The sequence below is a fragment of the Pan paniscus genome, chromosome 17 (assembly GCF_029289425.2).
Source record: "Pan paniscus chromosome 17, NHGRI_mPanPan1-v2.0_pri, whole genome shotgun sequence".
Lineage (NCBI taxonomy): Eukaryota > Metazoa > Chordata > Mammalia > Primates > Hominidae > Pan > Pan paniscus.
The window spans coordinates 53,019,075-53,042,274 of record NC_073266.2 but is presented as its reverse complement, the minus strand read 5'-3'; the positions used below and the strand labels follow the sequence as shown (position 1 = coordinate 53,042,274).

General features: G+C 39.1%; 1 protein-coding gene across 4 annotated transcripts in view; it reads right to left on the bottom strand.

The window, feature by feature from the left end:
• The window catches only part of GALNT1 (polypeptide N-acetylgalactosaminyltransferase 1), a 130,890-nt gene that overhangs the window by 57,639 nt on the left and 50,051 nt on the right, over positions 1-23,200 (bottom strand). The window lies entirely within an intron of this gene.

Sequence of the window (23,200 nt, the reverse complement as noted above, 5' to 3'; positions counted from 1 at the left end):
AACTGCAACAGTCACCAATCATTCAGGAAACAGATTCGTGGAAAGTATAATGGAAAAGAAAAGTATATGTCATAAGATCTGACATTTAGTCCTGGCTCTGACAATAATTTTATACACTTCCCTGATTTTTAGTTTCCATTTCCCACCCTACTACCTCCCTTTATTATGTTATACCATGATAAGAAAATGACTAGAGGAATGGTTACCAATTTTGAAAAGTCATTTGGGATAGTTTGAGCATAGGTGTCTTAAGCGTAAGGAATTCATCTTGGAGCGTGATGAAGCAGCCTGAGAGACCTCAGAGGGGTAGAGAATCTCCTGCTCAGCAGCTGACTCTAAGGCTCAAAGCCTGTGTCACTGAAGACCAGGAGAAATATAAACCAAGTGCGTTCCTATGAAATGGAGTGAGGAAACAGAGTCTGCACTGTGTCTATGCTGAAAGCTACAAATGCAGATGCCCTGGAAGGACCAGAATGTGGGCAAGATAACAGCTTCTTACAAGGGCAATTTTATGCAACAAGTTCCATGGTGGCCAACAGAGATGCACTTACCTGAACAATTCAGGGCAGGCCTGTAGTTTATCCATGAAATATATACAGCAGTTCTTGCCTACTTCACAAGGTTGCTAGAGAGCAACCTGAGAAAACACTAAGTGATACTTATAAATGTAAAGTTATTATTTATGCTCATCTCTCTAGGGGCTTTGATCTCTTGCCTATATTCCTCCTTTCATCAAACCAATACTCCCTGACTGCAAGATGAAAACAAGGATGCTACTGTCATGTTCTTACCTCAAAATCATGCTTACTCAATACTTGATACTGGGTCACCTGTAGTGAGCAACTTACTGATAACTATGGTAACTGAGGTGAGGGGAGAACCTAAAGCATTAGAGTGCACAATGTCATGGAACAAAAGTTCTCACCAGATAAACTATATACATATTTATATTTTGTGTTATTTCATATGAAAAGCTGCCTCTTTTGATCACTGGCAAAGCAGTCTGATTGCTGGTGCAACATCTGAATTTCAAATGTGGTTTTACGGTCTCTAAAATCCTATTTGAAAAAAATGCCTGCAGAATAGTTAAATGTAAATATAACTTTTCATCTACTTCTACTTAAGTTTTGCAAGGGTGCACAATTAGCTTTTAAGATTGAAGGTGAAGTGCAGTGAAGGGGGAGTGTTTGGGAGAAGAGGGGTGTGTGGCACACCCTACATGGAGTATGGGGAGAAAGGAAGATAAAGGAGAGGCAAAAAATGATTCCCAGATTTAAGGCCAAGGTAACTAGCTAGACAGAGGATGGTAATGCAACAATGAAAGGAAATACGGACTAAATCATGAGTTCAGTTAGTTCACACTGAATGTGAGGGGCCTCATGTCGAGGTGTCAATAGGCAGTCAGGGGAGTAACTGGGTCTGATGTGAAAAGGCAGGTTTGTTAGGCATACATACACAAGCAGCAGCTGGGGTTGGCAGAGGGGACGAGGTGGCCGATGAAAAAGGCAGAGAGAAAAAAGGGGGCTGAAACTCCAGGACACCCATCACCTTCCACATACTGCAGAAAACAGACCCCTCTGAGAGAGGCATGAGAAGTCAGAGGAAGGAAGGAGTATGGATAAACAATGTTAGACCCTCTGTGAGGCTGAGATAACAAAGAAAGAATGTCCACAGAGTTTGGCTCTTAGGATGAGGCCACTGGTAATTTGGGGTTTCTATTACTGTTCCCCGCAAGGGAATGAGGTCACAGAAGGCTTGCTCATCTCTGTAAGCTTCTAAGAGAAAACTCTTAGAAAATGTCTTCTTTGAGATGTTTCTTTGAGATCATAACCGTACCAGGAAGAAATCTGGTGAAGAGCAAATAACATGTAAGGAACTTGATTTTTTTTACTTTGTTGTTTATGTTCAATAAAAAAAATAAGGCTACTTATGTCTTTAGAAAATTGAAGATAAAGTTCCAAGTATGTTGCCACCAATGTTTGCAATTGTCATCAAAGATATAAGATGTAAAAGAATGAAAAAACATTTATTTAAATATGGCAGATAATTTTTCTTTCTAAAGAGTTGTTTAAAAGATTGTTAATTTGCACGACCCATTGCAGGTAAGATTCTAGTTTTCATATGTAATTAAATAATTATTATTTCAATTTGTTTAATGAAAGCTAGTACAATGTATTTAATGAAAGAATTGCTACCTTTATTGCCATCATTATTGTAAAGTTATTCCTTATTCTCCACTTACTAAGAAACTTTTGTGTGTCCTTCGCTGTCCTTAAAATGAAGGATAGAAAGAAAACCAAGTCCTTGTTCCAAAAGGCACACAAAGCTCAGTCAAAGAACAAATCAGCAGGTGGGGAAAAGAGTCAGAGCTGAAGAGAACTGTCCAACAACAAATTTCAGTCCTTTAAGAGACTACAGGACATCAAACCCCAAAGTAATATAGTAACAATGTCTTCAGACTTCATTATTTGATCCAAGAAACTCAAGGCCAATTTTATATTTTTGATATAATATTTTTCATTACTAGAAAAAATTAATGTATTACAAAATCAGACTTTTAAAATTACATTTTGAAGTTTTTTTCCTCAAGGTAAAGGGGTGGTGGCAGTTTCTTTATAAAAATAGTTATGGTGCAAAATTATGAATGCATTGTTGAGTCATAAATCATATTTTTAGGTTCATGATAGCCATTAATAAGTAATATTAACATGATCTCCTCATTCAGAAAGATTAGCCATAATCTAGGAAGCCTTGAAAAGGAATTTCACATTTGGCCCAGAGACCTTTAATAAGGTTCAGGAAACAAAAGAAGGTTTGTTGTGGGAAGTCAGGGACCCCGAACGGAGGGACCGGCTGAAGCCATGGCAGAAGAACATAAATTGTGAAGATTTCATGGACATTTATTAGTTCCCCAAATTAATACTTTTATAATTTCTTATGCCTGTCTTTACTGCAATCTCTGAACAAATTGTGAAGATTTCATGGACACTTATCACTTCCCCAATCAATATTCTTCTGATTTCCTATGCCTGTCTTTGCTTTAATCTCTTCTCATCATCTTCGTAAGCTGAGAATGAATGTCACCTCAGGACCCTGTGATGATTGTGTTAACTGCACAAATTGTTTAAACAATATGAAATCTGGGCACCTTGAAAAAAGAACAGAGTAACAGTGATGTTCAGGGAACAAGGAAGATACCTTAAAGTCTGGCTGCCTGTGGGCCGGGCGGAACAGAGCCATATTTCTCTTCTTTCAAAAGCAAATAGGAGAAATATTGCTGAATTCTTTCTCTCAGCAAGGACCATCCCTGAGAAAGAGAATGCTTTCCCAAGGGGTCTCTGAAATGGCCACTTTGGGAACGTCTGTCTTTTACGGTTGTAGATAAGGGATGAAATAAGCCCCGGTCTCCCGTAGCACTCCCAGGCTTATTAGGACGAGGAAATTCCTGCCTAGTAAATTTTGATCAGACCGGTTGTCTGCTCTCAAACCCTGTCTCCTGATAAGATGTTATCAATGACAATGTGTGCCCAAAACTTCATTAGCAATTTTAATTTCGCCACGGTCCTGTGATCTCGCCCTGCCTCCATTTGCCTTGTGATATTTTAATACCTTGTGAAGCATGTGATCTCTGTGACCCACACCCTATTCGTACACTCCCTCCCCTTTTGAAAAATCACTAATAAAAACTTGCTGGTTTTACGGCTCAGGGGGCATCACGGAACCTGCCGACGTGATGTCTCCCCCAGACTCCCAGCTTTAAAATTTCTCTTTTGTACTCTTTCCGTTTATTTCTCAGACCGGAGGACACTTAGGGAAAATAGAAAAGGGCCCACATGAATATCAGGGCTGTGTTCCTCTGATAAAGTTTAAAGAACAAACATCCCACATTTTCCAGAGGCTGCTGGTGTTGCCTTCCCCTGAGCAACTGCCCACTCTTCTAAGAGGAGAAGACTAACAACATCATCTGGGAATCTTTGGCACAGCAAAGGCACTGTCTGTCACAACAGACAACATTATTGGTGACAACAGTGCACCAGTGAGTGCTAACCTTAGCACTAAGCCAAGCCCTGCTCTCTACAACAGATCCACACATATACAGTCCATTGTTATGGAGAAATAACAGTTTTTTCAACAGTCCCAGAACAATTAGATATCCATATACAATAAAAACACAAATATTGGCCCATATCCTATACCACATACAAATATTAACTCAAATTTTTGAACTAGATCTGGAATAAAACAGAATAAAATCTTTTGAGACCCTGAGACCTTAGGCAAAGATTCCCTAGATAGAACAAAAAAGCACAAACCATTAAAAAAAATAAACTGGACTTCCTAATTAATCTTCAAAAGACACCATTAAGAAAGTATCTGTTTATACTCAGGTGATACACCTTTATTGATTAAGCTAAAACTTCCAATTTTTCTTTGAAAGAAAATAAAGAGCAAGTCACAAATTTGGGAGAAAATATTTATAAGTCACATATCTGATAGACGACTTGTATCCGGAATATATAAAAAACTTTCAAAACACAGTAAGAAAACAAACAATCCAATAAAATGGGCAGAAGGTCTGAATTGTCACTTTACCAAAAAAGCCAAACACTTTTTTCAGATGGCAAATGAGCACATGAAAAGAAGTTCAACATTAAATTATAACCACAATGAAACACCACTATGAACTGATTAAAACAGCTAAAAGAAAAAAGAAAAACAACAAGTGCTGGAAAGGAATTGGAGCAACTGGAACTCTAATACGGTGCCAGTGGGAATGCAAAATGGTACAGCCTCTCTGGAAAACAGGTGAGTTTCTCCCCACAAGAATCTGTAATCCCGTTCCTATTTATTCAGGAGAAAGGAAAACATATCTGCACACAGCCCTGTATGCACATCTTTATAACAGCCTACTTATAATCATCAGTATCTGGAAACAATCCAAATGTCAATCATCTGATGAATGGATAAACAAATTGCACTATATTTATACAACGAAACACCACCCAGCAACCAGCAATAAATCATATCAGCGGCTGCCAAGGGCTGAAAAAGGAACAGGGGATTGCCCATAAATGAATCTGTGGCAATGAAAACATTCCATAACTTTCTTGGGGTGGGGGTCATACAACTGTGTCCACTGTACAAACTTATAAAACTGAACCTAAAATGATGAATTTTACTGTATATAAATTCAATCTCAATCAACTTAAAAATAAACAAACATGGGGGAGAGGATACCTCAAAGAAACAATGCCAGTTTTACAAAGAGAGAAACTGTTTTATGTTTTCTCAAAAGACACATACCAGAATTCATTTTGGAAGTAACTAAAAGTTGCTTATTTTGTCCCAACCACATAAGTTAAAACCTTCCATTTGAAATGCATTTAACTACTTATTTTTAAAGTTATAAAATTAGAGTTAATATCAAAGTATAGTGATTAATTACAGATGCTTCTCGACTTATGATGGGGTAATGTACCAATAAACCCATCATAAGTTGAAAACATCTTAAGTCGAAAGTCGAAAATGCCTTTAATACAACTAACCAACAGAACATTATAGCTTAGCCTAGCCTACCTTAAATGTGCTCAGAACACTTGCATTAGCATACAGTTGTGCAAAATCATCTAACACAAAGCTTATTTTACAATAAAGTGTTGAATATCTTACGCAATTTACTGAATACCATACTTACACATAAATTGTGATGGTTTTACACTCTCACAAAGTCAAAAAATCTTAAGTCAGGGCCCATTTGCATATCAGTAAACTTCTGATCCAATCCTCTCTCCCTCCCTCCCTCTCTTCCTTCCTTCCCTCCCTCTTTCCTTCCCTCCTTCCCTCCCTCCCTTCCACCCTTCCTCACTTCCTCCCTTCCTCACTTCCTCCCTTCCTTTTTCTTCTTCTTCTTCTTCTCTGTTTTTGACAGGTCCTCACTTTGTACCCAGGCTGGTCTTGAATTCCTGGTCTCAAGTGATCCACCCACCTCGGCCTCCCAAACTGCTGGGATTACAGGCATGCACCACCACACCTAACCCTGATCCTATTCTTAATATCATATGCCAAATTTTCCCAAAGATTAATCAGTATTTTCTACGGCCAAATGATTTTCTCCTACCCCTCATATTTCTAACCAAAGCTCTCCAGAAAGTTTGAGAGAATCTCAGCTGGATAGTAACTTTCTGAGAAAACAAAGCTTCATTCTCTTGGATCCTAGCTTTACTCCTCTCTCCTGAGAACACAGCAGTCTCCCAGCCACCCAGAGCCAGGATCACTAGTTTTACATGATACTAACCAGACAGAGGTATTACATATGAGACCCTTCAACAAATCTATTTATTTAATTAACAGGTAGAGTTTCTGCCAAGAAAACTAAAAGACTTAAAAAAGACAAGTGTTAACCTCTAATACAATAGAGAGCCTAGATTATTTTATTAATTTTATATTCTATTTGCTCTATTTCTCAAACAGAACTATAATCAAACAATGTATTAATTCACTTATTAACTCATTCAGTCACCCAAACAGTAAATGTAGGGAATGTATCAAATGCAGGGAATACGAGGGTGAACAAAATGCGCACACTCCCTGACTTTATGAAGTTCAGAGTTGGCTCCAGGGAAGCAGACATTAATAATCATATAAATGTGAAATTCAAATTGTGATAACTGCTTTGAAAGAAGGTACACAGCTCTACACACATCTATAATAGATTTGACTTTGTCAAAAAGGCTTCCCTAAGAAAGACATGGTTTGAGGGAAAATAAGCATTACAGGCAGTGAATAGTAAAGGCTCTACAGCAGAAAGGAGCCCAACACTGAAAAGCCAGCGAACTGAAGAAAAAGAAAAGGAAACTGTGATGTGAGATGAAGCTGGAGATGATAAAAGTGGGAAGATACAAGAGATACGATGGGACAAACTCAATCCTAGCTTGTACAGCTGGACAGAGAAAGGTGTCAATCATGGAAATGGTGACCAGTGAAAAAGTACCAATTTTTGGAGGGGAGGAGAAGATGGGAAGAAACGTTAAGTGTGATTTGGGACATGTTGAGTATGAGGTGCCTTTGAACCTTCAATGAGAGATGCTACCATGGCTGCTTGGATATACACAGGGCTCAAAGGAGAGGCCTGAGGTAAAGATATCCAGACAGAAGCCCTTGACTTATGCTACTCTGTAGGGCAGACAGACTAAAAGAAACACACAAAATACTTTTTGTATCATTTAACTTCCTCCTAGAGTGCGGGCTGGACTTAGTGACTTGCTTCTAACCAACAGAATATGATGGAAGTGAAGACTGAGTCATTAAACACTCTATGGCCTCCCCCAGCACTCTCTCTGATCACACTCTGGGGAAGGCCAGTGCCATGTCAGAAGGATGCTTAAGCATTCCTATGCAGAGGTCCACATAGTAAGAAACTGAAGCCTCCTGCTTACAACCAACAATATGCTGCCGGGCATGAAAGTGAGACCCCCTTGAAAGCAGCCCCAGGCAAGCCTTCAGATGACGGCAGCTCCAGCTGACATCTTGAGTACAACCTCATGAAAGATCCTGAGCCAATATCCTGCTAAGATGCTTGATATAGTTTGGCTCGGTGTCCCCACCCAAATCTCATGTTGAATTGTAATCCCCAGTATTGGGGAAGGGACCTGGTGGGAGGTAACAGGATCACGGGGGCAGATTTCCCCCTTGCTGTTCTCAGGATAGTGAGTGAGTTCTTAGGAGATCTGATGGTTTACAAATGTGTGGGACTTCTCCCACCTCTTTCTCTCTCCTGCTCCTCCATGGTAAGACATGCTTGCTTCCCCTTCACCTTCTGCCATGATTGTAAGTTTCCTGAGGCCTCCTAGTCATGCTTCCTGGTAAGCCCGTGGAACTGTGAGTCAATTAAACCCCTTTTCTTCACAAATTATCGAGTCTCAGGTAGTTCTTCATAGCAGTGTAAAAATGAACTAATACACTGCTCTTCCATTCCTGACCCAAAGAAAATATGAGATAATAACTTCATTGCTTAAAGCCATAAAATTTTTAGGTAATTCATTACTCAGCAACCGAAAACTTCAACAGCAAACTAGAACTAGAAAGGGAATTCTTTAATCTACAATAAACATCATATTTAATGATGGAGCTTCAGTTAAAACAAGGCAAGTTATGTATCCTCACTTCAGTCTGACACTGTACTGAAGGTCCAAGCAACAGATAAGAAAATGAATTAAGGATTAGGGGAAAAAAAACAAAATTATCATCTGCAGATGGTATGATTTCTACATAGAAATTATTTAAGAATCAAATGATAAACCATTAGAGCTAATTATTGATTTCATAAGGCGGATGACTACAGATGAACATATAACATCAGTCGTGCTCCTATATGGTAGTAATAACTATTTAGAATATATAAAATAAACCGGCCAGACGCGGCGGCTCACGCCTATAATCCCAGCACTTTGGGAGGCCACGGGCGGATCAGGAGGTCAGGAGATCGAGACCATCCCTGGCTAACACGGTGAAACCCCGTCTCTACTAAAAATACAAAAAATTAGCCGGGCATGGTGGCGGGCGCCTGTAGTCTTAGCTACTTGGGAAGGAGGCTGAGGCAGGAGAATGGTGTGACCCGGGAGGCGGAACTTGCAGTGAGCTGAGATTGAGCCACTGCACTCCAGCCTGGGCGACAGAGCAAGACTCCATCTCACAGGAAAAAAAAAAACAAACAAACAAAAAAAAAAAACATTCAAAATAGCTACGAAAACCCAACAGGTGCAAGAGGTGAAGAAAACTGTGGAGCTTTATTGAAGGATACAAAAGAACAACTAACTAATGAATAGATGAGAAAATGAATACAAGGTTATTCCCAAAATTAATCTATAAATTCAATATAATTCTTATCAAAACCCAAATGAGGCTTTGGGGAATGGATTTATTTATTTATTCATTTACTTATTTATTTATTTTGAGACAGAGTCTTGCTCTGTCACCCAGGCCGGAGTGCAGTGGTGTGATCCTGGCTCACTGCAACCTTTGCCACCTGGGTTCGAGCAATTATCCTGCCTTAGCCTCCCAAGTAGCTGGGTCTACAGGTGCGTGCCACCATGCCCAGCTAATTTTTGTATTTTTAGTAGAGAAGAGGTTTCATCATGTTGACCAAGCTGGTCTCAAACGCGTCACCTGAAGTGATACGCCCGCCTCAGCCTCCTAAAGTGCTGGGATTACTGGTGTGAGTCACCACGCCTGGCCTGGAATGAATTATAAAGCAGACGTACTTAAAACCATATGGTACCCCAAAACAAATCCATACAAGTGTGAAAAACTAAAAAGATGCTACTACAAAGAAAATTGGTGCAGGGACAAGTGGCTTTCCATATAATTAAAAAATAAACTTGGATCCTACCTTATAGCAATATAAAAGTGAATATGTAGAAAGATAACTGAAGCCAAAATTGTCAAAACCAAGTAGCAGCTATTCTGGCTTACCCCTAGTAGCCAAAGTGAGTACGGCTCCAGTCTCGTAGGCTTCAATTTATATTCCCAGCTTCCTATAAAGTGTTCAGGCCAATACTTCTGCCACAGTTTTTGAGCTGTCAAGTGGTTACTGATGGAAATTTAGCACTGAGAAGCCTTATTCGATAGCCAAAGAAAAAGGAGAACCAATTTTCAGGTCTTGAAATCTTCTTATTCAACGTAAGTATTTAACAAAAAATTAGCAAATAATCAATCCAAAATTCCTGCCCAGATTGATGTCCACATTCCATTAAAACCTGGATATTCTCTTTCTGTAGTTATTTCCCAGGTGTTATCTCAAGTTTAGAGGTCAGAAGAACAAGCTTATCATTTGGGGTAGTCATGATGTAAATAAACTCCTATAAAATTTATTGGCTCGAATGTTTCAAATTAGAGAATACAGTGTTTAGTGTCTTGAGTGGAATGTCAGTTTCTAAGACGACAAACTGACTTCCACCAATACCTTTAAAAGTTTATATTTTTCCTGTTTGTAAAGTAATGTATGTTCAAAACAAAGAACCTGGCAAACAGAAAAGCAAAAGATACAAACTCCCTACAAATTTGCATCCCAATGAAACACCAATGGGTTAAATGACCTTCCAGTCATTCAGAATAGTAGATATGTGTGTTTTTTTTTCTTTCTTTTTTTTTTTTGAGTCGGAGTCTCACTCTGTTGCCCAGGCTGGAGTGTAGTGGCACGATCTCGGCTCACTGCAAGCTCCACCTCCCCGGTTCACGCCATTCTCCTGCCTCAGCCTCCCGAGTAGCTGGGACTACAGGTGCCTGCCACCACGCCCGGCTAATTTTTTGTATTTGTAGAGATGGGGTTTCACTGTGGTAGCCAGGATGGTCTTGATCTCCTGACCTCGTGATCTGACCGCCTCGGCCTCCCAAAGTGTTGGGATTACAGGCGTGAGCCACCGTGCCCAGCCAGATATGTGTTATGTTTTAAACCAAGTTTGTAACATCTATTTAGACTCAAGTACTTAATGCCTTAAATGTCCTTATGGGAAGAAGGGAAGGAGATGGGTGTGACTATAAAGTGGTAGGAGAGCTGATCATGCTGTATTTTTATTTTTAACAGGTAATAATATGCTCAACAGACATTTCTAACCCCTCTTCCCACCTCAGCCATGTCTCAGTGCCATGTCTTAGGCAACATCTTAGTGTTAACATCAAAACAGCCCTGATATCCACACAAAGGTGTGACAAAATGCCACACATATTGCTTTACAATTAATACATACGTAACCGTTACAAACAGAAGTGGCTGCCTGGCTCATCATTCTGACCCTTAACCTCTCCTCCCCTCCTCAAAAGGTTTCTTCTGGTAACAGATCCAGTTGCCTGGCCACAGTATGACCTAGCCAGGCTAACCACAGGACCTGACTCCTTGGCCTGAGTCACAGACCTGGAAGGCTGTGCTCTAGGACTGCACTCAGTCACACTGCCCCCGACATGGAGAAGGCCACTTGCAGCCGAAAAGAATGTGGCCAAGCAGAGACATACAGATGAGTGGCAGAGCACCCTGACAGTGACCAAGTCCCTGACTCTTCCTTGGCTTCAGTGACCCAACGAGGAATCCTATTAGTCCCCTTTTCTGCTTAAGAAAATCTGAATTGGGTTCCTGACACAACCAGAATGCTTGGGGAACCAGGGAAGAGGGGGCAATAGGTAAAAAGCAGCTTCTAGTCTGCTGATGAGCTTCCCCTCTGTGGGTCATAACTATATATTATGAGACAGACTATACTATTTGAAAAGATACTTTTTAATGCCCCAGATCACAAAAACTTATAAAATATCAAAAGAGTACGTATAAAACATGTCACGGAAATAAATGATCACAACACAACACACATCTCCACCACCTGGTTTAACAATAAGAACATGATTCTTAAAGTTCCCTCTCAAATCCCATCTCTTCCCCAACTCTTCAAAGGCAATCCCTATTCTTACGGTCCTTCCTTGTCCTGATAATTTAACCTCACAAGTATCTTTAACAATGCCTTGTTTATACTTGACTGTTTCTGAAGTGCTTATAAGTGGAAAAACCTGACTTGCTTTTTTCTAACACTGTTTCTGAGATTCATCCATATGCTAAGAGATTCATCCATATGCTTGGATCCATCCATGCATCCAATTCCATTTCACTACAGAATAGTATTCCGCTGGCTTAGCAAACCTATTTCTCTACTCTTAATGGACATCTGGGTTCTTTCTAGGTTTCTGTTATTACAAGCAATACTGCTATGACCATTCCTGAACATGTTTACTAGTACGCATGTGCAACAGTATTTATTTAGAGAAGAGGTCAGTAAATATTTTCTGCAAAGGGCCAGATGATAAAGATTTCAGGCTTTTTGAGTCATGCAATGTCTGTTGCAACAACTTAACTCTAGTGTTGTACCATGAAAGCATCTGTAAGAGGTACATAAATGAATGTGACAATATTCCAAGCTTATTTTTGGACACCAAAATTTGAATTTCATATAATTTTCACATTATAAATTACAAAATATTATTTTTTTCAACCACTTAAAAATGTTAAAAACCATTCTTAACTCATGAGTCATCACACCGACCCCTGATCTAAAGTATATACGTATGGTTGTTAGGTGGCACAGTATGCATATTTTCAATATGATCAGATATCACCAATTTGTTTTCCCAGGTGGCTGAAACCACCCACCAGATGTGAACTGTTATATCACTGCATGTGGTGGATGTGTTATATCGTTGACAACACTTATTACTGTCAGACATTTTTATTTTTGACAATCTGATGTAATTGGTATCTTAATATAGTTTTAATTTGCATTTCCCCACCATCTCTGGCATTACTGATCATTCCATTTCCTCTTCTCTAATATGCCAACTGAAGTTCTGCTCTACTAGATGTGTTGTTTTGTGTTTTTCTTGTTAGTCTGTGAAGATCCTAATGTAGCCTTGTGTGAGTTAAATGTACTGCAGTATCTTTTCCCAGGGTTTTGGAGACAGGGTCTCCCTCTGTTGCCCAGGTTGGAATGCAGTGGCACAATCATGGCTCACTGAAGCCTCAACCTCCTGGGCTCAATGAATCCTTCCTACTTCAGCCTCCCGAGCTAGGACTACAGGCACACGCCATCATGCCCACCTAATTTTTGTATTTTTTTTTGCAAAGAGAGGGTTTCACCATATTGGCCAGGCTGGTCTCATACTCCTGGGCTCAGGCAATCCTCCCACCTCAGCCTCCCAAAGTGCTGGGATTACAGGTATGAGCCACCATCCCAAGCCCTTTTCCCAATGTTCTTAATAAAAAAGAAGTATCTTTGTCTGGGTATGGTGGCTAATGCCTATAGTCCCAATACTTTGGGAAGCCAAGGTGGGAGGATTGCTTGAGGCCAGAAGTTCAAGACCAACTTAGGCAACATAGCAAGACCCCCATCTCTAAAACAAAAAAAGTAGCATCTTTTACGGTTCATATTTTCTATGTTTTAAGAAAATCTTCTCTATCTAGAAATCATTATAATGTTTTAATATCTAAAAATGTTAAAGGTTTGCTTTTCCCATTTAAGCAGGGATTCAATGTCATTCCCTCCTATGTGGATAACCAGCTGTCCAAGAACTATTTATGGAAAGCTCTCTCTAAAGGAGTGTAATACCAACTTTGTCACAAGCCAAGTTTCTGGGTTTCCATATTCTCTTCTATTGATCTATCTCTCCCTATACCATACTGTTGTCTTAACTTTTACAGCTTTATACTAATTCTTCATATACGGTAAAACAAGTCTTCTCACCTATCACAACTTCTTTAGAGGAGTGTCTTGGCTACTCCTGACCTGTTAAGTCTTCCTCAAAAATTTTAGAATCAACTTTTTAACCCAAAAAGAAAAGTTGTCATGATTCTGACTAGATTGAAATAAATCTATAAATAACTGGAGAGATCTGCTATCTTTCCAAAAGCATCTTTAAATCTATAAAAATATTCTCTCTCCATTTATTTAGACCTTTCTTAACATCTTCCAATAAAATTTTATAATTTTCTTTTAAAGGTTTAACACAATTTTGTTAGAAAATACTTGTTAGATACTTTATATTTTTTCCTACCTGAAATGGTATCATTTTATTGCTGATTTACAAAAATGCACCTGTATTTTTATTTGTTGATTTTAAATTCAGCTACCTTGCGAAGATTTCTAGTATTAATAACATATTGAAAAAGGAAGGTAACAACAGGCATCCTTGTTTTATTCCTGATCTTAAAGGGTAGGTTTTAATAAGGCAAAAAAAGAATGTAGTAGCTATGATTGATCATTTAATTACTTAAAATAATATTCCAAATACTGCAAAAGAAATCTAGTAGTTAAGGCTGGACATGGTGGCTCACACCTGTAATCCTAGCACTTTGGGAGGCCGAGGTGGGGGGATCACCTGAGGTCAGGAGTTTTGAGACCAGCCTGGCCAACATGGTGAAACCCTGTCACTACTTAAAATACAAAAATTAGCCGGCTGTGGTGGCAGGCACCTGTAATCCCAGCTACTCGGGAGGCTGAGGCAGGAGAATTGCTTGAACCCGGGAGGTGGAGGCTGCAGTGAGCTGAGATCGCGCCACTGCACTCCACCCTGGGGGACAAAAGCGAGACTTCGTCTGACAAAAAAAAAAAGAAATCTAGTAGTTAAAAGTATTTAAATATTTATGGTGGAACAATTCTACAAATCAAACAAGCATAAAGATCACAAAAAATAAGTTAATGTTGATGGGAAAAAAAGCCAAACTCAAGAGAAGTCTAAAATAAAATTCCAAAAATGTTTCTCAAAATGATATCATTACTAAAATAAATGCATAGCACCTAACTTTTATGTCTACTATATTGTTGTTCCTTAAAAAAATGAAGTTTCGCTACAGGCATACCTCAGAGATACTGCAGGTTTGGTTCCTGACTACCAAAATAAAGCAAATATTCAATAAAATGAGTCATAAATATTTTGGATTCCCAGTACAAATAAAAGTTATGTTGATACTATACAGCAGTGTGTACGCAACAGCATTGTCTTTAAAAGTAATGTATACACCTTAATTTAAAAATTTTACTGCTAAAAAATACTACCAATCATCTTTGCCTTCAGTGAATCGTAACTTTTTTGCTGGTGGAGGGTCTTGCCTCAGTGTTGATGGCTGCTGATTGTTCAGGGTGGTGGCTGCTGGAGTGGCTGTCGCAATTTCTTAAAATAAGACAAAAATGAAGTTTGCCACATCAACTCTTCCTTTCATGAAAGATTTCTCTACAGCATGCAATGCTGTTTGATGGCATCTTACCCAGAGTAGAACTTTTTTCGAAATTGAAGTCAATCCTCTCAAACCCCTTGCCACTGCTTTATCAACTAGGTTTATGGATTATTCTAAATCTTTTGTTGTCATTTCAACTGTGTTCATAGCATCCTCACAAGGAGCAGAGTCTGTCTCAAGAAACTATTTTCTTTCCCCATCCATAAGAAGTAACTACTCATCCATTCAAGTTTTATCTTAAGATTGCAGCAATTCAGCCATATCTTCAGGCTCCACTTCTAATTCTAGTTCTCTTGCTATTGCTACCACATCTGCAGTTGAACTCAGCTTCTTCCAAACTCCTGTCAATGTTTTGACCTCCTCCCATGAATCAGAAATGTTCTTAATGGCACCTAGAATGGTGAAACTCTTTTCTGTTACTTTGCTCAGATCCACCAAAGGAATCACTGTCTATGGGAGCTATGTGTAGGAGATTGGTCACTGTGGTGGGAAAAATTGTAGAAAGATGCAAACCTTCTTGGAAGGCCGGGAGATTTTACAAAAGCTTCAGAAAAGGATTTGGCTGAAGGCAGCCAGATTCTCTCACCCTGTGCCTGAACGCTTAGGTTAGATAACAAGGAGATGTAAAGAAACTGATCTAGATAACTTAGTTTACTTAGTAGAACCTGGCCTTTAATCACCTAAGTGCAGGACTGCTGCGGCTGTGTGTGTGGGGGGGGGGGGGGTGGGGAAGGGGGGAAGCACCACGTTAATTATCCACAAGTGTGTTGACTCAAGGCCTTTGTCATTAAATCTGTATAAATAAATGCCTGCAGCACCAGCTTGTCAGGGCCACAGCTGCTACAACTCTTTACAACACCCTCCTTGGGGTCCATGAGCAGCTGAGTCTCCTAGCCCACTCTCACTGGATACCTGTGTCTGAGTGCATCCATTCATCCATCGCTTGGTCAGGGTCTGTGGGTCAGACCCAGCAACTATGGCCTTATGAAATGTATTTCTTAAATAAGACTTGACAGTCAAAATTACTCTTTGATTCATGGGCTGCAGAATAAATGTTGCATTTGCAGGCATGAAAACATTAATCTCATCACACACCTCCATCACAGCTCTTGGGTAACTAGGTGCATTCTCAATGAAAAGTAATATTTTGAAAGGAATCTTTTTTATTAAGCAGCAAGTCTCAACAGTGGAATTAAATTATTCAATAAACCATGTTGTAAACAGATATGCTGTCATCCAGCCTTTGTTGTTCCATGTATAGAGCAGAGGCAGAATAGATTTAGTGTAATTCTTAAGGGTCCTAGAATTTTCAGAATGGTAACTGAACACTGCCTTCAACTTAAAGTTACTAGCTGCACTATCACCTACTAACAAAGTCAGTCTGTTCTTTGACGCTTTAAAGTCAGGCACTGACTTCTCTCTACCTATGAAAGTCTTAGATGGCATCTTCTTCCAATAGAAGGCTGTTTTGTCTGCATTGAAAATCTTTTTAGTGTAGCCACCTTCATCAACGGTCTTAGCTAGATCTTCTGGATAACTTGCTGCAGCTTCTACAACAGCACTTGTTTTTACGTTGTGGAGATGGCTTGTTTCCTTAAACCTCCTGAACCAATCTCTGCTAGCTTCAAACTTTTCTTCTGCAGCTTCCTCACCTCTCTCAGCCTTCACAGCATTGACGAGTTAGGGCCTTGCTCTTGATTAGGCTGGACTTAAGGGAACGTTGTGGTGGGTTTGATCTATGCAGACTACTAAAACTGTCTTATCAGCAATAAAGCTGTTCTGCTTTCTTATCATTTGTGTGTTCACTGGAGTAGCTTCCTTCAAGAACTCTTCCTTGCCATTCAGAACTTTTCAAATTATATGGCGCAAGAAGCCCAGCTTTTGGCCCATCTCTGCTTTCGACATGCCTTCCTCACTAAGCGTTATCTTTTCTAGCTTTTGATTTAAGTGAGAGACACATGACTCTTCCTTTCACTTGAATGCTTAGAGGCCACTGTAGGGTTATTAATTTGCATCCTTTCAATACTGTTGCTTAGCAGAGTATGGTGGTGTATGTGTTGTATCTTGGGGAACAGGGATACCCGAGGAGAGGGAGAGAGACAGGCAAACGGCTGGTCGGTGGAGCAGTCAGAAAAGACATTTATTGATTAAACTTGCCGTCTTGTATGGGCACAAGTTTGTGGTACCTCAAAATGATTACAATAATAACAACAAAGACCACTAATCAAAAATCACCACAACAGATATAATAATGAAAACCTCTGAAATACTCTGAGAATTACCAAAATGTGACATAAAGACACAAAGTGAGCAGATGCTGTTGGAAAAATGGTGCCTATGAACTTTTTCAGTGTAGGGTTGCCACAAACTTTCCATTTGTTGGAAAAAAAAAAAAAAAACAAAGTAGTATCTGTGAAGTACAATAAAACAAAGTACAATAACATGGACATGCCTGTATTTTTGAGTCACAACTCATTTCATGCTCTCTGGATATTTATTTTGTCCAATGATGTTCTTGATACTGTGTCAGGTACTATAGGTGGTACAAGCATGAAGGTAATGACCCACATCTAATCACACTGTTAAACACCAACCTAAGAGACATGCCATTCACATTCCAAAGAGAAATATCAATTAAGGAAACCTGACAGGCAAAGAAACATCAAGATAGGGAAGTTTCTGAACAGGTTTTATGAGAAAGCAGCATATGATACAAAGTTTTGTTTGTTTAAAGTAAGTTTTTTCTACAGTTGTTTTGTTTCTGTCTCTCTTTGACCTAAAACCCTCTAATGGCCTTTCCCTGTCCTTAAGACCGTCTTTCCCTCTGGTCCATTTTGTTCTAAAGAACACTGTTATTGCAGGACCAATAACTGAGACAGTCTTCACTAAAGAGATTCCAGAGTCAAGTAAGTCGAGGAAACAGTCTATACTCTATTTGTCCTGGTAGATTCACATTGCATATTATCCTACTAAAGGGTCTGTAAAGTTCTGCAATAAGGAAAAATATGGGAATCTATTTAACTATGTTAACTCAGAATGTCCCATTTTTAAGCATGGGACTGTCACCATCCACTTTGTTGTTTCTGTAGAACATAAAGCAGGTTTCAACTAGCAATAAATAAAGCGGCAAAGATTGATTCCATATCCTGGAATCAGACATTCTTTTTTAAAAAAAACTATGGCTGATGTGCTTTCTGCAAAACTGATATTTCCACAATTCTGCAAATTCTGTAAAAAAGGATCCCATTGTGTTATAAAGCCAATCACAAGGAAGACCTTCACAAAGTGAAGGTTAATTTTGAAATAACTGTCTTTAAGTTAATATTTTTGTATTACTCTTTAACATAACACATATCATTATATAATACAAATAGCTGTGGACAAAAATAGGAAATCCAAAAGTCACCCTAAAAGAAAAGAATCTATAAATCCCTAATTTAAAAAAAAATCTACAAACTTCTCAGAGAAACAAAATTGGTCAGCTATTTTACCATCAATTATTGTTTCTACGTTTAGAATATCATACTCTAAAGACTATATCTAGCATTAAATATTGCATTCAACAAATCCAACAGTATTTCAACTGTATGAATCGAGTTAACACAGCAGGTCCATTTTACTTAGGTTGTGCTAATCTCTAGGGGATTCCTGGAGTCACGGCAATGACCCTAGCCAAACTCTGAGAACTATGTTCCTGGATTGTTAACAGTCACTTGTTAATGATCTTTTTGTGTATGCTCCAGGCAGTGAGTCAGGATGTACCAGGCTGTCAGCATTGTTTTAAAGTAATCATTAAGATTTATTATGTGTACCTGGTGTCTGGTGTGGGGTCCCCAGTTTCAGTTACCAGAGCTGTCATATGGTAGGAATGTGCTTATGTGACTAGCTCCCTGTAAGAACTCTGGACTGTAACACTTGTGTGCTTCTCTGGCTAGAGACATCTTGCATGTGTCTCTATCACTCACTGCTGGAGAGAAAAGCGTGTCCCTGTGATTCTCACTGAGATAGGACCTGGAAGCCTATGCCTACCCACTCTACCATTTACCTTCTTCCTGCATTGTATCCTTTGCTGTAATAAACTTGAGCCATGAGTACAGCTTTATGTTGTGTGCATCCTTCCAGAAAATCAGTGGCAACTGGGACCTCTCCACCCTCCACAAAACAGATTCCATTAAATAATTTAGTTTGCCATAATATCTACTTTTCTCATTACTTGTCAAAAGCTGAATGATAATAATCACAACTGCTTCAAATGAATAAATCAGTGTACAGGAAAAAAGTTAACAGGCCTAAGATTGCTATCCTTAGAAGGACTTGGTTGTTGAGATTGGCCCTTGGCTGGCATGTGGAAACTTAAATGGTGAACAGTTCCCTACATTGATATAAAACTTTTCCTAAATGCTAAGTGTGATTCACTGTGCCTAAACTTTACAAACAACATTGTATTGTTTGTATAAACATCTGCTTTCCTTCTGGGAATCTGGAATTTTGGTATGTGTTAGGCAGGAGATGCCTACATGACCAGACTCAATAAAAATCTCAGGCACTGACTCTCTAATGAGGTTCCCTAGTAGACAACATTTCACACATGTTGTCACGATTCATTGCTGGAAGAATTATGTACATCCTGTGTGACTCCATAGGGAGAGGACTCTTGGAAGCTTGTGTCTGTTTGCCTCTGAACTTCACCCCGTGCACCTTTTTCCTGTGCTGTAATAAATCCTAGCTATTAGTACAACTGTATGCTGGATCATGTGAGTTCTTCTAGCCAATCACTGAACCTACGGGTGGGTCTTGGGAACCCCCACACAATCAGCATATTAAGACAGAAATTGGTGTCTATTAAGCCAAATGCTGAAATTCAAATGAGTTCAAATTTCAGTTGCAACACTTATGAGTTATGTGACCCCTAGCAATGTTACTGTATTTGCAAAAACCTGAGCCTCTTTGTTCCTTTAAATGAGAAAAACATATCTTCCTTATAGCCCCATTGCAATAAACTAAATGAGAAAATGAACAACACACTCATACATGACAGTAAACACTTGGTAAATTTTAAATGGTATTATTTCTAGAGGCACCTTCTCAGATTAAATAAACAATGGAGAGCCTTTCTCATGTATACTTACACAACAAGAACTCAAATGGTCATTTGGAACACTGCAAAGCAAAGCTCACAGACAAACTTTCACCCTGTATCTTCAGCAATGGCTCTGGGAATGATTTCTAGATCACATGACAGGATTACTGGGTTAAGTTCAAGCAGGTTAAATCCTATATAACAAGTATCTTTCAATTTCTGAAACTGGTCCTTATTTAGCCTTCAGACTGACCTCCCTAATCAGAAGTGAGTGTACTAATTAATTAGTATGGGGACTATGCTTTATTGTTACATTTCTCAAATTACTAAACTGGGATTTTAGTACAAGCCATTCTCTTGCTTGTATATGAGGCATAAAGTCCAATCAACATAATTTTTTCTTATTATAATACTTTTAGGTTCTAGGGTACATGTGCACAATGTGCAGGTTTGTTACATATGTATACACATGCCATGTTGGTGTGCTGCACATATTAACTCATCACTTGTATTAGGTGTATCTCCTAATTGCTATCCCTCCCCCCTCCCCCATCCCACAACAGACCCCAGTGTGTGATGTCCCCCTTCCTGTGTCCAAGTGTTCTCATTGTTCAGTTCCCACCTATGAAAGAGAACATGGGGTGTTTGGTTTTTTGTCCTTGTGATAGTTTGCTGAGAATGATGGTTTCCAGCTTCATCCATGTCCCTACAAAGGACATGAACTCATCCTTTTTTACGGTTGCATACTATTCCATGGTGTATATGTGCCACATTTTCTTAATCCAGTCTATCATTGTTGGACATTTGGGTTGGTTCCAGGTCTTTGCTATTGTGAATAGTGCCACAATAAACATATGTGTGCATGTGTCTTTATAGTAGCATGATTGATAATCCTTTGGGTATATAACAAGTAATGGGATGGCTGGGTCAAATGGTATTTCTAGTTCTAGATCCCTGAGGAATTGCCACACTGTCTTCCACAATGGTTGAACCAGTTTACAGTCCCACCAGCAGTGTAAAAGTGTTCTATTTCTCCACATCCTTTCTAGCACCTGTTGTTTCCTGACTTTTTAATGATCACCATTCTAACTGGTGTGAGATGGTATCTCATTGTGGTTTTGATTTGCATTTCTCTGATGGCCAGTGATGATGAGCATTTTTTCATATGTCTTTTGGCTGCATAAATGTCTTCTTTTGAGAAGTGTCTGTTCATGTCCTTCGCCCACTTGTTGATGGGGTTGTTTTTTTCTTGTAAATTTGTTTGAGTTCTTTGTAGATTCTGGATATTAGCCCTTTGTCAGATGACTAGATTGCAAAAATTTTCTCCCGTTCTGTAGGTTGCCTGTTCACTCTGATGGTAGTATCTATTGCTGTGCAGAAGCTCTTTAGTTTAATTAGATCCCATTTGTCAATTCTGGCTTTTGTTGCCATTGCTTTTGGTGTTTTAGACATGAAGTCCTTGCCCATGCCTATGTCCTGAATGGTAATGCCTAGGTTTTCTTCTAGGGTTTTTATGGTTTTAGGTATAACATGTAAGTCTTTAATCCATCTTGAATTAATTTTTGTGTAAGGTGTAAGGAAGGGATCCAGTTTCAGCTTTCTACATATTGCTAGCCAGTTTTCCCAGCACCATTGGTTAAATAGGGAATCCTTTCCCCATTTCTTGTTTTTGTCAGGTTTGTCAAAGATCAGATAGTTGTAGATGTGTGGTATTATTTCTGAGGGCTCTGTTCTGTTCCGTTGGTCTAAATCTCTGTTTTGGTACCAGTACCATGCTGTTTTGGTTACTGTAGCCTTGTAGTATAGTTTGAAGTCAGGTAGCATGATGCCTCCAGCTTTGTTCTTTTGGCTTAGGATTGACTTGACAATGTGGGCTCTTTTTTGGTTCCATATGAACTTTAAAGTAGTTTTTTCCAATTCTGTGAAGAAAGGCATTGGTAGCTTGATGGGGATGGCATTGAATCTCTAAATTACTTCGGGCAGTATGGCCATTTTCACAATATTGCTTCTTCCTATCCATGAGCATGGAATGTTCTTCCATTTCTTTGTATCCTCTTTTATTTCATTGAGCACTGGTTTGTAGATCTCCTTGAAGAGGTCCTTCACGTCCCTTGTAAGTTGGATTCCTAGGTATTTTATTCTCTTTGAAGCAATTGTGAATGGGAGTTCACTCATGATTTGGCTCTCTGTTTGTCTGTTATTGGTGTATAAGAATGCTTGTGATTTTTGTACATTGATTTTGTATACTGAGACTTTGCTGAAGTTGCTTATCAGCTTAAGGAGATTTTGGGCTGAGACGATGGGGTTTTCTAGATATACAATCATGTCATCTGCAAACAGGGACAATTTGACTTCCTCTTTTCCTAACTGAATACCCTTTCTTTCTTTCTCCTGCCTGATTGCCCTGGCCAGAACTTCCAACACTATGTTGAAAAGGAGTGGTGAGAGAGGGCATCCCTGTCTTGTGCCAGTTTTCAAAGGGAATGCTTCCAGTTTTTGCCCATTCAGTATGATATTGGCTGTGGGTTTGTCATAGATAGCTCTTATTATTTTGAGATATGTCCCATGAATACCTAATTTATTCAGAGTTTTTAGCATGAAAGGCTGTTGAATTTTGTCGAAGGCCTTTTCTGCATCTGTTGAGATAATCGTGGCTTTTGTTGTTGGTTCTGTTTATATGCTGGATTACATTTATTGATTTGCATATGTTGAACCAGCCTTGCATCCCAGGGATGAAGCCCACTTGATCATGGTGGATAAGCTTTTTGATGTGCTGCTGCATTCGGTTTGCCAGTATTTTATTGAGGATTTTTGCATCAGTGTTCATCAGGGATATTGGTCTAAAATTCTCTTTTTTTAAAGTTGTGTCTCTGCCAGGCTTTGGTATCAGGATGATGCTGGCCTCATAAAATGAGTTAGGGAGGATTCCCTCTTTTTCTATTGATTGGAATAGTTTCATAAGGAATGGTACCAGCTCCTCCTTGTACCTCTGGTAGAATGTGGCTGTGAATCTGTCTGGTTCTGGACTTTTTTTGGGTGGTAAGCTATTAATTACTGCCTCAATTTCAGAGCCTGTTATTGGTCTATTCAGAGATTCAACTTCTTCTTGGTTTAGTCTTGGGAGAGTGTATGTGTCGAGGAATTTATCCATTTCTTCTAGATTTTCTAGTTTATTTGTGTAGAGGTGTTTATAGTATTCTCTGATGGTAGTTTGTATTTCTGTGGGATCAGTGGTGATATCCCCTTTATCATTTTTTATTGCATCTATTTGATTATTCTCTCTTTTCTTCTTTATTAGTCTTGCTAGCAGTCTATCAATTTTGTTGATCTTTTCAAAAAACCAGCTCCTGGATTCA